The sequence below is a fragment of the Manis pentadactyla genome, chromosome 1, assembly GCF_030020395.1.
Source record: "Manis pentadactyla isolate mManPen7 chromosome 1, mManPen7.hap1, whole genome shotgun sequence".
Lineage (NCBI taxonomy): Eukaryota > Metazoa > Chordata > Mammalia > Pholidota > Manidae > Manis > Manis pentadactyla.
Genome location: NC_080019.1, coordinates 224207858 through 224222452, shown reverse-complemented (window position 1 = coordinate 224222452; position 14595 = coordinate 224207858). Strand labels below are relative to the sequence as shown.

Below are 14595 nucleotides of genomic sequence, written 5' to 3'. Positions count from 1 at the left end.
ACACCTGTTTTTTTCTCTCTGTTGTTTGCATGAAATATCTTTCTCCAACCCTTGACTTTTAATCTGTGCATGTCTTTGGGTTTGAGGTGAGTCTCTTGTAAGCAGCATATAGATGGGTCTTGCTATTTTATCCATTCTGTTACTCTGTGTCTTTTGATTGGTGCATTCAGTCCATTTACATTTAGGGTGATTATTGAAAGATATGTACTTATTGCCATTGCAGGCTTTAGATTGGTGGTTACCAAAGGTTCAAGGTTAGCTTGTTTACTACCTTACTGTCTGACCTCACTCGCTTATTGAGCTGTTATAACACAGTCTGATGATTATTTCTTTCCCTTCTTTTTCCTCCTCCTCCATTCTTCATATGTTGGGTGTTTTATTCTGTGCTCTTTTTAGGAGTGCTCCCATCTAGAGAAGTCCCTCTAAGATACCCTGTAGAGGTGAGTTGTGGGAGGCAAATTCCCTCAACTTTTGCTTGTCTGGGAATTATTTAATCCCTCCTTCATATTTAAATGATAATCATGCTGGATACAGTATCTTTGGTTTAAGGCCCTTCTGTTTCATTGCATCAAATTTATCATGCCATTCTCTTCTGGCCTGTAAGGTTTCTGTTGAGAAGTCTGTTGATAGCCTGATGGGTTTTCCTTTGTAGGTGACCTTTTTACTCTCTCTGGCTGCCTTTAATACTCTGTCCCTGTCCTTGATCTTTGCCATTTTAATTATTATGTGTCTTGGTGTTTTCCTCTTTGGATCCCGTCTCTCGGGAGTTCTGTGTGCCTCCGTAGTCTCAGCAACTATTTCCTCCCCCAGTTTGGGGAATTTCTCAGCAATTATTTCTTCAAAAATACTTTCTATCTCTTTTTATCTCTCTTCTTCCTCTGGTACCCCTATAATGCGGATATTGTTCCTTTTGGATTGGTCACACAGTTCTCTTAATATTGTTTCATTCCTGGAGATCCTTTTATCTCTCTCTGCATCAGCTTCTATGTGTTCCTGTTCTCCGGTTTCTATTCCATCAATGGCCTCTTGCATCTTATCCATTCTGCTTATAAATCCTTCCAGAGTTTGTTTCATTTCTGTAATATCCCTCCGGATATCTGTAATCTCCCTCTGGACTTGATCCCTTAGCTCTTGCATATTTCTCTGCAGCTCTGTCAGCATGTTTATGATTTTTATTTTGAATTCTTTTTCAGGGAGACTGGTTAGGTCTGCCCCTGCAGATCCTTTCTCAGGTGTAACTATCTTGGACTGGACCAGATTTTTTTGCCTTTTCATGGTGATAGCAGTGGCTGTAGGCAGGTTGTGGGTGTGTCAGCTGGGAGAAGAAAGTCCTTTCCTGCTTGCTGGATGCCTTGCCCTTCTCCACTGCCTGTGTTGGTTACCCGCACTCCTGGAGCAGCCACCAGGTTAATCTCCTAAGCTGCTGCGGGCGGGGTGTCCATCAGAGCAGCACGGAGCCATGCGGGGAGTAGCAGGCATGCCAGGCGTGCTCCTCCGTGCTAGCGGCGACCCTGATGGGCAGCTGTGTGGCAGCAGCAGCCTTTGGGTCTGGCCCAGGCGGTTGTGCGTTGGGCTGGGATTCCGGTTGGCTCCTGGGAGCACGCCTGCTCCCTCTGGCTCCACTGCCGGTGCACAAGGGGCTTTTCCATGCAGGCTTCTACCGCCCTCTGGCTTCACTGCCGCTGATGCACGTGAGCCGTGCCCGGGCTGTTCAGTCACACCACTGCGGGCTAGCCCTGCGGTGCACGGATCTGCTCTTGGTTCCTTCCAGCGCTTCCGCCCCCGGCACACGCTCCCACTCTCCTGCTACTGGGCCCATGTGTTGGGGTCCGCGCCAGTTGGAGGAACGACTGGCAGGCTACCTAGTCCTGTGAGGGGCTTCAGAGCTGCACTGCCCCCATTTAGGGCGCCTAAGTTTCCCCGGTATTCCCAGCTGCCAGGACAACTTCGTCCAGCTATGGGGTCCCTGTCCCTTTAAGACTTGCAGAAAGCACTCACTTTTCTTTTGTCTCAGGGGCACCAGTTGCAGGGACCTGCCCACAGGTTTTGCTTTTCTGTTTCTCTAATATCCAGCAGCCCATGCACCTTGTGTCTGCGTTGCGGGTGCGGATTTCTAGAGCTGGTTGTTTAGCAGTCCTGGGCTTTCACTCCCTCCCCATTCCGACTCCTTTCTTCCCACTGGGGTTTGGGGTGGGGGAGCATTCGGGTCCCGCCTGGCCGTGGCTTGTATCTTACCGCCTTCATGTGATGCTGAGTTCTCGCAGATGTAGATGTATTCTGGCTGTTGTACTGCATCCACTGGTGTCTCTTTTAGGAATAGTTGTATTTTCATAAATATATATGTTTTGGGGAGGAGATTTCTGCTGAACTACTCATGCCGCCATCTTCCCGTGATCCTGCTATTTTTATTCTTAACACACAGCATTGTGTTGTGATGGAGACTATGCCCTGCTACTTGGGTCTGATTCCTGCACAATGACCCAGGGTAGGTTTGTTAAGTTTCCTAGGTCTCATTTCTTCAGGTGAAAAATGGGGATTATAATAGGATCTGCCACATAGGGTTTGATGAGAGTTAAAAGGGACATCGTGGTAAGAGTATTTAATACCATGTTTGGTATAGCAGCACTCAATATATGTTAGTTTTCATTAAATCTAAATGAATTATGTTCAAACTGGAGTTACTAGAGTGGGACAAAGAGGTGCAAAAGCATTCTTTTTCATCCTTCAAACCCATTAATGAATTTCAAGGTTATTTTTCAAGTCCAACTTGCCCTAGTCCTTGATTCTACCCTGTTAATAATGGCACAGTTGAGTGTGAGGGGAAGTGGCATGGGGCCATGTCTTTAGAATATGTGCCAGCCATGGCCAAGGGCCCATTCTCTGATGTCTCAATCTGTTCAGCAGTTCTCTACCAAGTGCCAACTTGTTCTAAGCCATCAAGAGTCTTACAGTTCATGGTGAAGTAAGATATTCAACAAAGGAAAATTCTGCCTTTGCTGAAATTTGGAAGTAGTAGTTCAAGGTCTCATGGTGTTGGATGTTATCTTTTACCATCTGGAGGCGTGATGAGGTTGAAAGATGTGGTGGAGACGCTGGACAGACCATCTCCCAGTTAGGGTTTTCCTATTAAATTCTATTATGAAGGACATAGACATATTACAAAAACAGTAGTTACTCAGAATTTCAATATAAGAGGGAAAATAGATACAGTAGTAAATTATAATTGGTTGTAAGGCAGTTGAAATCCTGGGAATTTAGCGGCCCATTACATTGAAGCTTCCAGGAATTGGTTGATTTCAGGTTTGGCTGGTTCAAGCTGCTCAATATTTTTACTAGGGTTTGTTCTTGTTCCATATTTCAGTTCAGTTTTCCTCTATTTTTTTCTTTATTTTCAAGTATATCCCAAGTGGTGTTTAAGAAGTCTCCTAGCAACTCTAGGCTTGCATTTTACCAATTTCTCAACCTCCACAGAAGAGCCTTACTTTTTAAATCAGGCAGCAAAATCCCAGGTGGGTTTCTTTGGGTCCAGCATGAGTTATACATCCTTCTTTGAATTCCACTGAGCCTACCACTCTAACTGGCTGGGCCCAGGCCACAGACCATCACTTCCAGCCAAAAGGCAATATTACATTCAAACTTCACACACTAAGAATAGGGAAAAGGTCAGTTGCCCCCCAAAAATTAGAATGTTTTTTATTCCCCAAAAAAGGCAGTAAAACCAACAGATCCCATTTTAAGGAAAGATTTGAAATGAAGAGAGTCATCAACATACATATGCCTACAGATATTTATCTGGAAACTTTCATGCAACAGCTGGGAAAAGCAGCTGTCAATCCTGATGAATCATTTTGCTGTTCCCTTTTTTAAAAAATATATTTTATGGTGCATTTACACCAAGTTACTTTTTTTCTTTTTTTGAGAGGGCATCTCTCATATTTATTGATCAAATGGTTGTTAACAACAATAAAATTCTGTATAGGGGACTCAATGCACAGTCATTAATCAACCCCAAGCCTAACTCTCAACAGTCTCCAATCTTCTGAAGCATAACAAACAAGTTCTTACATGGTGAACAAGGTCTTACATAGAGAATAAGTTCTGACACGGTGAACAGTGCAAGGGCAGTCATCACAGAAACTTTCGGTTTTGATCACGCATCATGAACTATAAACAATCAAGTCAGATATTATTTGTTTGATTTTTAAACTTGATTTATATGTGAATCCCACATTTCTCCCTTATCATTATTATTATTATTTTTTAATAAAATGCTGAAGTGGTAGGTAGATGCAAGATAAAGGTAGAAAACATAATTTAGTGCTGTAAGAGGGCAAATGTAGATGATCAGGTCTGTGCCTATAGACTAAGTATTAATCCAAGCTAGACAAGGGCAACAAAACATCCACAGATGCAGAAGATTTCTCTCAGAACAGGGGGGGTGAGGTTCTAAGCCTCCCCTCTATTGGTCCCCAATTTCTCTCCTGATGGCCCCCCTGCGACTGTGCCTGTCTTAGGTTGTTCCTCCCTTGAGGAATCTTACCCGTCTCTGGCTAACCAGTCATCTTCCGGGGCCATACAGGGAAATGTAAAGTTGGTAAGTGAGAGAGAAGCAATATTCTTTGAAATGCTGTTCCCTTTTCTTTAGCAAAGCCCTGGACGCTTATTCATCCAGCAAGCATCACCTCTGCTGAGCCTTTACTCTGTGCCTGGTGCTGAGCTGGAATCTAAGGACAGGGAAGAGCAGTGCCCTCTTGGAACCTGTGGCTGGCATCTGGCTAAGAGAAAGGACATGCCACAACTTTGTCATTTGCCCTCCTACACGGGTTTCTATATTCTATCATTCTTCTCAAAAAAAGCTTGGAACTACTTCTTAACCTCTGAATGCTGAGCGCTCGTCTCCAAGTTCCTTTGCTGGAAGGCACATTATGAAATGGGATGTCCTATCAGAGACGCAGGTAAGAAATCTGAAGTGCACGGCCTCATGTAAACCCCACCAGATCTGTCAAAGGCTCCTTCCCCTTCAACAGGTGTAAGAACAAAAAGTCCATTGTCCTCAGGAGCCCATAGGATAGACAGAACACATCCTTGCTGGTTAATCTGCTTGTGATAAAGAGTATTGTTTTATCTCCTGCCATCTCCATGGTCCCATGGGATGAATACTATTGTGGCACAAAGTCTCCTTTGTCTTTCCAACCCAATGAGATGTTTAAATTGACCTTTCATATATTTCTTGGTTGTCACAACCTGAGCCCTGAATTGGTATTATACATTAAGAGGATTCTCTCCATACCCGCCTTCACCACAAGGGCATTATCATCTACAGAGACTGTGGTGTTGAAAAACAGCACGATGCACTTTTGCTTAAAAATAAATTAATTGACTTTTGGGGGAAGTAGTTTTTTGCTTACAGAAAAATTGAGCAGAAAGTACAGAGTTCCCATCTACTCCCTCACACTGTCCCTGCCCCAGTTTCCCCTATCATTAACATCTTGAGCCCCAAGTGGGGTACACTTGGTATGACTGATGAGCCAACATGAACATACTGTGATTAACAAAATTCCCTAGTTTACATTAACGTTACTGTTTGCACTGTACATTCTGTGGATTTTGACATACCCATAATAACATACTTCCACTGTTATAATATATGCAATAGTTTCACTGCCCTAAAAATCCTCTGTGCTCCACCTGTTCATCCCTGCCTCCCCTCTAACCTCCGGCAACCACTGATCTTTTACTGTTTCCATAGTTTTGCTTTTCCAGAATGTCATAGAATTGGAGATGTACACTGTTGTAGCCTTTTCAGATTGGCTTCTGTCATTTCACAATATGCATTTAAAGTTCCTCCATGTCTTTTCATGGCTTCATAGCTCATTTCTTTTTATTGCTGAGTAGCTTCTGCTGAATATTTAACACTTTCTTTGTAGGAGAACACTATAGTTTTCCCCACCTCTCATCTCCCCTTCACTGGCATTTCAAAATCCTGAGATTACTAGTCATTATCTAAATTTTAAAAAGTGAACTCACTGTAGGTGCTATCTGAAAGAATTAAACACCTTTTCAGAACAATTTCAAGTACCTTTTGTAAGGCTAGAGCTATAAAGAACAAATTCTCCTACCTCAATCACAGCCAGACTAGAGGTGGTCTGTTTAGGCTACAGGCCACACTGATGTTCTTGGCATTTTTACCCAGAAGAATTTATATCCACATAATTAGCGTTTTCCCTAAAATAAACGACCTCCTGACTTTTTAACTAGCAACATCAGAGCACCCCTTTACTTGATGAGTAATAACATTCATCTTAATTCATTAGGCTGGCTTCATGAAGTAACATGAAATGAATCAAGCATTTTTTCCCTGTATTTGTATTTCCTAAACAGAACCCACTTACTCCATGTAGAGAATAATATTGGAGGAGTTTCCATTCCTGTGTCTGGCATTTATCTGATAGACCTAAAAGGTTCAGGCTTTAGAATTCAAGAGAGTGAGGCTGGTATATTGCTCTGTCCCTTAGTAGCTGAATGTCTTAATAAGTCATTTCTCCTTTCCGGGTGTCAGCTTTCTCTTTGTAAACCACAACTAGTAACAGACTTTCCCTCATAAGACTGCTATGGATGTAGAAGGAGCTAATGCATGGAAAACATTAAGAACAGTTTCAACAACAAAAAACGTTCTCAAATGTCATCCAAGTCACACCAGGCAACTGGCCTGTGTATAAAGGAAATGTTGAATACAATGTAGGTGCTCATTAAATTATTCCTGACTGGTCAAGGGGGCAAAGGGAGGGCAAATCTCACCACATGTGGGCTCTCAGAGAACAGACAGGTACAAGGCAGCTGCCATAACTGGGGTCAAGCATGATGGAGATTACGTACCCTGTGTCCTCTGAGGAACCAAGGGCACAGCTGCGCACCATCCAGCTCTACTCCCATGGTGACAGGGCCCCTGCTAGTAACTCAGATTCTTCTCTTCTCCACCTGCAACATCCTGTTCCCTGAGGAAGTGCATGCTTTGGTAAGGAGATCAGCAGGCACCCAGGCCCCAGGTTGAACGAACAGTCTCTTTAGGGTGAAACTGAAGGGTAGAGAATCATTCTCTGTCTCTCCCTCTCCTCACCCCCCTTCCCACATTTCTAAGATAAATTACCATGGAGCAGTTAGTAAGATGCCAATGGTGCAAGGATTCTCAGCCTCACACAGCAGAAGAGTTAAGTATATGCTGGGCATTTTTACCCTGCTTTTACTTTTCATTCACTTGCATTTTGTGGACAAAGACTCCCTGGCCAAAGACAGGGTCAGTAAACTCAGATGTACCCTGTCTTCCTTACATCTTTTTTTTTTTAATCTGTAAACTGCCACAGATACAGATAAAAATCCACTGCAGCATATCCCATACTTGAAGCAGTTCTAAGAAGGCCAAATGAGATTGGAGTACAAAAGCTTGATGTTAGGTGAAGACATTTCCTAAAAATGATACCAAGCTGGCTCCATGAAATGACATGAATAAAAATGAAAGATACCAACAAAAGATGATCAACGGCTACAGGTAGGAATGGACTCAATTGTATCTTAAGCAAAAAAACCCACAATGGTACTATGAGAAACTATCTGTTCAGTTAATGGGAAAATGATAAAGCTTAGTGGTTAAGAGTGTGCACTTGGAGATGAGAGTGAATTTGAAACCTGGCTTCCACCTTTGCTTTTTAATCTCTAAACTGGGTAACTCATGCAGCTACTCCAAACTACAAACCTCACTTTCCTCGTGTGTAAAATGGGATAACTCAGTGTCCACCCCAGAGTATTAGTCTGTGAAGATTTGGTGAGGTAAAATGTGTAGAACCGCCTGACTCAGGTAGACTTCCCCTAAGTTAGCCGCTATAATATGTGAGTAATGCTTGAGCATCAAGGGGCACACACAGCATGCAGCATTGGCCCAATTTTATCATCTTTTATTCCAAAGCATCCCTTGAAGTTATTGTACCGCAGAAAGCACTGCCTTAAGTAAATAAAACCTAGACTCTGAGTTGGGGCGGGGAGGGGGGGTGCATATATCTGGAACATCCTCATTAAAAGTTAAAAGTTTGAATGTAATGCTTGTGGTCGTTTCTGTAACATTTTGACCATCAGGTTTTTGGGTAAGGAATGTGTCGTCACTGCTCTCCTCATTTCTGTGGGAAATCAGACTTCATTTACATCATTCCCACTTGCAGCGACTTTTCAGGGACTGAAATAAAAACAAGGACTGCCTGTCCAAATTGGTTGCGAGCTTTGCAAAGGCAAGTCTTTGCTTTGACCTAGATGCTGGCAGCCTGCCTTTGTCTCCTCCGTCCTGCTCTGGGTCAGAATTTCCCCTTGTGTCCCATGAACCCAGAAGCCATCGCCTACCCCTTGGGGAAGTACTGTGAGCCTGGGAGAAGCATCTTGAGTCTCTCTGGAGAAGAATAAACTATGTGCAAGGTTATGGCTATTTTATGATCTGTTACGGATGGATAATCCAAGGTGCAGGCTTGCAGTTTGACTTTTTTTTTTTTTAAATCAAGGAAGCTTAGCAGTGAAACTCACTTTCCATAGCTCCCAAAGTGGTTTTGCAATAAATCTGTGGATTTAATCAGCCTCTTCTGTTGAGGCAGTCTCCCCTAATTGGGTTCTTGTGAGGGATAATAGACATGATGAAAACAAATATTTCATCTCTGGAAAAGAAGCCAGAGCTTCATCAATATTACTGATAAAAAAGCTCCCATTCTCCAAAGAAATGGAGCACAGGCCTCCGGTGCCATGCCTGGCGCAGGCTCACCCTGTCTCAAGCAATGCTTGTCTTCTAGACCATCATTCTTAGACTCTTCCTTCCTGGCCAAGAGCAAGAAAATACAAGTTTCAAAACAAAAACCACTTGTTTCTAGCACCATGTTGGCCACAGTAACTAAGTGGACTGCTAAGTAGGCTTCTAGAAGTTTCCCAGAAGAGTGCAATAGAGTAATGGGGAATTACATTAGAAATGAAAACAAAGATGTTAACACAGAATCCAAACAACTGATTTTTTTTCCTTTCTCTGGTATGCAATTCCCACTCTGTCTGTCAATCCTGGAAGTAATGGGGGGGTTTGGAAGGAGCCCCTGGCAGGAATATAACACACACAGCTGTTGGCTGTTAGCTGGCAAATCAGCCCAGTGAAAAACTCCAGAGACTGACACTAGATGCTTCAGGTTCCCCAGTTATTGCACAAACGAGACCTCCAGATCTATCAGGTGTCTGTGTGTCCTCGGTAGGTCAGGGGTTGAGAGAGAGACCCTAGCACTGGGGGGAGGCCTTGCACACTCAGACGCGCTCACCCACTTGGAAGGGTTGGGGAGCAATGGCAGACGCGACCTTTTTCCATCCTGGAGAATGGGAGAAGCAAAGTGTGGTAATTGAATCAGAAGTGGAAGAAAAGGAAGAGTTCCCCAGAGATGTCACTGTACCGGCCCCCTCTGACCGAGCCTGGCATCCCAGATTGCTCTGCGTGTGAGAGCACTCCCAACACGTCCCCTTGCCCCTCACGGCCGTTGGTGGTGAGCAGATCATGTTGGTGATAAACACAGGAACTAACCTGTGGTCAGCACAGGGCCAAAGCTGGAGGAAGAGATGTGAAAAATGCCATCTTCCCTGTGAACTGGACACAAACGTTCACACAATCAAAGAGCTAGTGTGCTGTCACTCCTCTAGCCGCAGGCCCTCACCAACTCCCGGATAAGGGCACTGCAGGGGCAGAAATGCCCTGAAATCCTGGGTTCCCTTGTTTCAGGCCCAAGCTGTGGTTTTTCTGCTTCCTCCCACTGGACAGCTTCAGTATGAATTGCTCCCAAAACCAACAGTAAAATTTAACCACTACTCCTTACAGGAAAAGAAGAAATCCTCGTTTCTTTGGGGAATTTTCTGTTGGTGTAAATCTTGCTGACTTTGGCATGCTTCTCTTACACAGGCTGTGGGGGTTTCCAGAGGATCCTTCTGTGTAGACCAGGGGTCTCAACAAAGGGTGGTTTTTGGACAAAAAGGATCAGCACCGCCTGAGAACTCATTAGGGACACAAATTATTCATCTCATACAGACTTACTCAGTTAGAAGCTTGGGAGATTGGGTTTTTTGACAAATTCTAGGTGATTCCAAAGCACACTTAATTTTGAGATCCACAGGTAACAGCTGATCACGTCTCCAGACTTCCTCACATTTGTATGCCTGTATGTGCGGTCCTTCTGTTCCCTCCAGCGGGCATTCTTTTTTTCTTCTCTGCTTGACAGACTCCTCTTCAAGTTTTTAAGGCAGCCCAAAAAATACCGTCTCTCTTATTTGTGGCCCTCCCCTGACGTCACCTCCTTCACCTAAGCAGAACGGTCCCTTATTTCTGACAATACCTGGACAGCAATCATCATATATCTGTTTTCCTTACCAGGATGAGAGGGCAGGAAAATGTCTGATTCAGCAAATAATTTTTACAAAATATCATGGGTGGACCTCACATTGTGTTGGCTCTGGTAATGCCAAAATAAAATAATAAAAATCTTGGTTTAAGAGTGGAACGCTGCCTCATTTACCTATGCACTGTTGCATGCCTAAGGAGTTTCAAATCCCTGCCTTGAAGTCTCACCTCCGACAGAAACTGTGCAACCTCAGCAAGTCATTTAACTACTATCAACGTCACTCATCATTAAGGAAATGCTAGTGGTATGTACTGTAGTGTTTATGAGATGAATAAATTAGAAATATGTGTATAGCACTTAGCACAGTAGCTGGCCAGAGTAAGCGCTCAGTGAATATTAGCTGGTGTCGCTCATTATAGTAATATTAATACTAATGCCATCATAACCATCACCACATCACTAGCAACTTGCATCGTGCCTGGTACAGAGAAGGTGGGCATCAATGCTTGTGAAGATTTTAAAAAGGTCAGGGGACTAGGCTTTTCTACTGTACTTCATGAGGTACTTGATACTCACCACAAACAAATATGACTTTACAGAAAATATTTCATAAGATATGCAAAAAAGGTGCAGAGACCTTCTGCGCTGCCTCCCTAAGTTGCCGAGGGCAAGGACTGATCAATACTGAGGATTCTGCTGAAGTTATTTCAAGGTTGTTTTAGGTCTTTTCAACAACCCCGCCACTTGCTCCACCTCTCAACAGTGACTGGTTCTCAGATTTGATTGCAGTGACGATCACCTCAGAAGCTTTTGAAATAAAATCCCAATGCCTGTGTCTAGCTTCCAAAGACCCAGATGTCACTGATATGAGGTATGGCCTGGGCGTCAAACTCCCAGATGATTCCAAAGCGCAGCCACCGTTTTTCCCCACTACGTCAGAAGATTTACAGAGGGAGAAAACATGGCTCACATGAATAGTTAAGTAACAATGAAGGTCTTGCCATTTTTCATAAAATTAAAGTAATGATGAGACTGCTGCTGGTGGTAAGAGGGTAGTAAAACTCCTGAGGGTCTACAGAAATGCTTTAAGTAACGTAACATTCAAGGTGGGCAGGAACTTCTGGAATAGAATGATGCCTACGTCAGGGAGCAGCAGGAAAACCATCCCGATGCTGCTCGTAGCTGCTGCACTGCCCTTAACTTGCAACTTAGTCTCTCAGACTGCACACTCACCCCTCAGGGCCCAACCCTGGCATACCAACTTCATCTGTCACCAACGGCCCGAAGGACCGCAGGAGGATGCCCACCACGTCAGCCAATTCTTTCAGCTGCTGGAACACCCAGCATACATATTGAGACTGCTGTTCTCTCTGCTACAATTTTGAGATGGTCTGATGTCTGGAACAAAGAGCTCTGTGGAGATGCCTTTTCCCGACTCCACACCAGTCTCCAAGTGTTTCCCTTTCCTCGACACTGCGTTTCTGATAAAGCAGGCCAAATATGATGGCAAGGGTGTCGTTTCTTGGGACGGTGTCCCAGGGGCACCAGAACAAAGATCAAAGCTTTGACTGACAGCCATGTTAATTCTCTTCCAAAACTCTGGTTAGGACTGACAATGGAGTACCTAGATGGCAGAGTTTATTTCAATAGTAATTGTGTAGGAGAGGTACCAATGGCTTTTACAAGGTAAATAGAGCTAAAATAGCCAATGGGGAAAAACTAAGTAATAAATAAGCCCGTGGTAGACTTTAGGTTGAAAGAGAATTCCTTTTAACCACGAGTTCAAGAACTATAGCTATTTTGACAGCCAAGGCTCCTTTAAGTCATGGTTATGGATAAACACTCCAGGTCAGTGTTTTTTCTTTTCCTTCTCTCATTTCTCTTACTCTTTCCCCACTTCCTGTTTTCTTTTCCCATCAGCACTTTCAGAACCAAGGAAATATAGCGGGGTACATTCAGTGGACAGGGGAGAGGACAACTAACCCTCCTTGAGAGTTGCCCCCACCCAGAAGCATTATGTTCCAAAATCTCCTTCGATCCCCAGAAAACCCCAGGAAGGGATATTATACAGCTGTTTTGTTAAGATGAGAAAACAACGAGGTGCAGATAATGAAACACGAATTCTCCAAAGGAGGCACAACTACAGCTGTGAGAGGCAGGACTGAGATTCTGAGCTCTGTGATTCCAAAGCCCAGTTTCTTTATATTTTACTGGGCTGGGCTGGGTTGGAAACTGCCCTCTTCCAAATAATCAATGATATTATGTTTGCTATTTCTACAGATGAGGGAAAATGCCCCTTCTGTAGACACAGCACATCACTGTCCAAGCCTGTGACCCTGGGGGGAGCCCAGATGAGAAGTCAGAGGAGGAAGCTGTATGGCCCCAGAGGCAGACCCTCTCCAGTGGTTAATTCTACAGATTTAGTGGCTTCCTTATTTCTCAAGGGAGGATTTTCTTACATGTGTAGTTGACAGAAAGAGCAGAGTCAGAGAGAGGAGAGTCCAGAGCCAGTCAAAGGCAATGGGAGAACATCCAAAAAACAAGGAGCAACAAATGCTGGCGAGGATGTGGAGAAAGGGGAACCCTCCTACACTGCTGGTGGGAGTATAAACTAGTTCAACCACTGTGGAAAGCAGCATGGAGGTTCCTCAAAAAACTAAAGATAGAAATACCATTTGACCCAGGAATTCCACTCCTAGGAACTTACCCTAAGAATGCAGCAGCCCAGTTTGAAAAAGACAGATACACCCCTATGTCTATCGCAGCACTATTTACAATCGCCAAGAAATGGAAGCAACCTAAGTGTCCATCAGTAGATGAATGGATAAAGAAGATGTGGTACATATACACAATGGAACATTATTCAGCCATAAGAAGAAAACAAATCCCACCATTTCCAACAACATGGATGGAGCTAGAGGGTATAATGCTCAGTGAAATAAGCCAGGTGGAGAAAGACAGGTATCAAATGATTTCATTCATTTGTGGAGTATAAGAACAAAGCAAAACTGAAGGAACAAAACAGCAATAGACTCACCAACTCCAAGGGACTAGCAGTTACCAAAGGGAAGGGTGGGTGGGGAGGGAAGGAGAAGGTGATTAAGGGGCATTATGATTAGCACACATCATGTAGGGGGGTCACGGGGAAGGCAGTATAGCACAGAGAAGACAACTAGTGACTCTATAGCATCTTACTCTGCTGATAGACTGTGACTGCAATGGGGTATGTGGTGGGGGACTTGATAATATGGGTGAATGTAGTAACTACAACATGTTCATGTGAAACCTTCGTAAGATTGTATATCAATGACACCTTAATAAAAAAGAATACTTAAAAAAAAAAATCTATGGGAGAATATGCAGCAGTAAATGCAAACATACTTGAATAAGCATCCTTCTCAGACTCTGGCCTTGCCAGACCAGTGCATGGACGGAAGGGAGAGCCCAGTTTAGGGGCACGTGTGTTGCTTCCAGCCAGGCACATTTCTTCTCTTAGGAGCAGAGCACACTGCAGCAAAGGGAATTTTCAGGCCCCTCAAAATGTGTAAGACTAAACACAGGCAAATGAAACAGTCACTGAATCTCTCTGAGTTCTTGCATATCACTAAACGATGGATGTGCTTTACCATTCAAAAATGGGAATAAAGTCTAAAAATAATAACTTTTTCATTAAAAAGCAAGCCTGTAATTTTTCCAGGGGTCAACTGGGTACCATGCATATTTTTATAATTCCTTTGGGCTGTTGAAGTAGGCCTGGTTTGATGCTTTTATGGGAAAAAAACATTTTGATGTGTGTTTTACTCTCCTCCTTCTGAGATTGTGGTAGACAAGCAGGCATGCAAATTTTGAAACTCAATAACTAAAATGACACCCCTACTTCATGGTTTGGGGCTGTTTTTCCAGGAGTGGGCACAGATGGTGTTTCTGTCTCCTCTAGAGAATATTTTAGGATGGAACGTCTCTGAAATAAATTATTCAACTGAGGCCAAAATAGTCTTCTGGAAAAAATCGTATGTGAATAGGAAATAAGAGCAGCCTGGCCAGGGCTGAACAAAATTAAAATGCAGCTGGTTTTTAGAAACAGTAATAGTTGTAATAATGTTTGTATTAGGGATGTAATGAGAGCTGGAACTGCGGAAGGGAGCACTGTTTTACCCAGGAAACTGAGCACTTGTCTTCTCTTTCCCCCTCTTCTTGTCCC

General features: G+C 43.6%; 1 protein-coding gene across 21 annotated transcripts in view; it reads left to right on the top strand.

Moving 5' to 3' along the window:
• LOC118908344 (uncharacterized) overlaps window positions 1-14595 on the top strand; it is a 290358-nt gene that overhangs the window by 99621 nt on the left and 176142 nt on the right. For 2 of the 21 annotated variants that reach the window (XR_008999336.1, XR_008999339.1), the window contains one exon: window positions 4646-9871. The exons of 17 other annotated variants lie outside the window; for them this stretch is intronic. The gene's annotated coding sequence lies outside the window, so the exon portion shown is untranslated. 2 more of the 21 variants (XR_008999337.1, XR_008999342.1) reach the window with 2 other exon arrangements.